We start from the raw sequence: 3,200 nt of genomic DNA on the forward strand, positions 1-3,200 counted from the left end.
AAAAAAATTAGTTTTATGGTTATTTTCAATTTCTTTTATATCATTTTATCTCAGTATTATGATTTAGGCCGTATATTTTGCAAGCCGCTTTTCAATAAATATTTTTTAAATATTTTTTTTATATATAATTTTTGAAGATTTTTTTTAGTTTATATAGATGAGCTTTATTTTATAAATAATATTTATTTTAAAATAATATTTTTAATATGTTCATCCTTTTATAATGTTGTTTTTTTCATTTTAATTTATTCAATTAGTTTCATATATGTTTTTATTTTCATTACTTTTTATTGATTTTAATAAATAAATTTAGTAAACATAAACGAGTAAATATTTACCTCTATCACTTAATTTTTTCTTTTTTTTAGTAATTATTAATGTTGATTAGATACTTGTATAAATATTTTAATTTATTATTTTTATTTTAAGAAAATCTGTGCTGGTTACCTTTATTGGGAGAGAGTAGGAGTACTATTTTATAATAATAATAATAATAATAATAATAATAATACAATGACACCAAGGTTGAAAGGGGAGGAGGAAGGAGGATAATGAGAAAGAAGAAAGGGTGATTACACGTGCATTTTGGGAGAGTGGATTTGTTTTTCTCGGGAATCAGTACGTGGTGAAAATTGAACTGAAAGAACAGTTTTTTTTTTTTTTGAAAAATAAAAAAGGTAATTGGTCAACTTCGTTCCTGGTCTTGCCTGTAACTGAGCATGGGATAAAGTTGTCATTATACCCTTAAAATGAGATGTCTATAACACCTTATATCGTAAAATAATAGGAAAAAAAATAATAAAAAAGCAGCCTCAAGTACGTTTGTTACCATGCTTCGCACTATATTGTGTACGCTGAAATTTGTTTAACTTCTTTTATGCTGAGGCAGCATCTTGTCTTAATTTTCCTTTTTCCTTGTTGGGATTAAAACTCTATTTATACATACTGATTTATTTCCCATGCTAAGCTGCCGGAAAAAGTTTTTTTTTTTCATTGCAAAAAGAAATAATACTGGCATTGTTAATTCTTTTATCATCAAGATTTCTTTTTACTGTAATCTAAAAGTTTATATATGTATTTAATAAAATAAATTAAAAATTATATGTATTAATAAATAATAATAAACTTGTTGATTATAACTAAAGATTGATCAAAATAAAATAATAAAAAAAAGCAAAAGATTTTAGTTTTCAAAACTCGTTCTGAAGTAGGAACGTTGAGAATCGAGGAGAGAGTATCTCCTCGAGTATGAAGTGAAGCGAGAGATGAGAGATCTCAACCGCTATAGAAGTCAAGAAAAGGTTCCAAACTCTCGACGAGAGTTCTACTTGTTACACGGTCAGGATTAATTAGGACACATGACTATCGTATGATTGAGTACACAGTAGTTAGCGAAAGCGGATAAGCATCAGGTACGTGGGGCCATGGCTCTTACCAACTGCTTTTCGTTTAAATTCACAATTTAATCACAAAAGAGAGAGACAATCTGTTGCTCTCAAGTTACTATAACTTAATCAATTGGATTTCATAACCACTGTGCAGAGAAATTAGTGTAAGAAATTGCCGAGTATTTGGTCATTTCCTGTCTTGTAAAGAATCGTGGGCACGACTTGAATTCTAGAGTTTTCTATTTCAAAATCACCATCAATCTATCATAAATTATAGCATTAGTGGTAGCCGTGAATTAAAAGATTTTGTGTCCATATTTATATTGTTTGTGCTCAATTAGTACAAGTGGGAAGATTTAATTAGTAGATAATTAGAGAAAAGACGATACGCAGTCAACTCTATACGATAGTTAATTATATCTTTATTTATTTATTTATTTATTTATTGAATTTCCTTTCTAGAAAAGTTGAACAATTTTTAAATTATACTAAGAAGATCCCCTAGTTCATGCATGAGATTTTTCAAAAATACTATTATATATCTATATAAAATAAACAGTACCCACCTTAAAAATACGATAGGGCAAACCCATCTTCGTGTCCCTCATGTTGAACCTTAAATGACAAAAATACTCATATTAAATTTTACCTGTATGATCACATTATTTTAACATGCTGTACGTGTAATTTCTTTACGCTTTTTTTTTGGGGGGGGGGGGGGTCCAAAGCTTATAGCATACGCCACACCACCTTTTCCTCCTTTTTGATACCACTGAAAAACATGTAGCATATGCCGCCTTATCTGGATTTTTTATTTTGTGAAAGTGAACTTGTGGAGTAAACTATCAGCCTGTTTGGCTCTGCAATTGAACTTGTATTTGATCAAATTTTAAAATTTTTTTTGTTAAAATTAAGTGTGGTTTGTACCTTTTGGATCGTTTTGATGTGCTGATATCAAAAATGATTTTTAAAAAATAAAAAAACATCATTAATATGTATTTCGGCACAAAAAGCTATTTGAAAAGTAACCACCACCACACTACCAAACACGCTATATATATAAGTAGAACCAGTTGACGAAGGATGAAGTTGAAAGATATCCAACTTCATGGGTAAGGCATGCTCTTTTTTGAAGGCTTGATTGTGTTTGTAGCTGTGCTTGCTCTCTTTTATTGAAAAATTATAGTTTGTCTTGATTAATTTCTCTTTATGGTCAGTCTTTGTCAAGGAAATCGTCAAATAATATTGTAACTTGTCAGTCTTCTTCATCGAAACGGGTAGCTCCTCTTTACTAGTGACTGTTCTCGTTGATCAAATGCTTTTGCTAATTGATGGAGTAGTGTATTTCATATAAATAATTCTTTTCTTCTTAAGGTCTTTGTCTATAAGCGCCGAGAGGGAAAAAAAAATCTAACATTAGAGCTCAACAAAAGCCAAAGCCTATAGAAAAAAAGTTTAGAATTTTTTTTTGAATCGAACACGCTATATGTCTAAATACTTGTTATTCTTGCAAGATACCAAATCTAATTTTTCTTGGACTTGGCAACACGTTAGGCTTAAAACACATATGAATTTAACAAAATATAATACCTAACTCTTTAGAGCTCAGCTATGTCACAAACCCAAAACATCTATAAGTCTGGAAAAATATCAAACTTAATTTTCTTGGACCTAGTTATAAGCTCAGCTCCAGCATCCGTGGGTCTAACAAGGTGCGGGACTTAACATCCTTGAGCAAAAGATTATTTCAAATCTAAACATCCAATATGAAAATCTAAAGTCATTATTACATTAAAGTTGATCGTAAGGGTT

Source organism: Populus trichocarpa, chromosome 2, assembly GCF_000002775.5.
Source record: "Populus trichocarpa isolate Nisqually-1 chromosome 2, P.trichocarpa_v4.1, whole genome shotgun sequence".
Lineage (NCBI taxonomy): Eukaryota > Viridiplantae > Streptophyta > Magnoliopsida > Malpighiales > Salicaceae > Populus > Populus trichocarpa.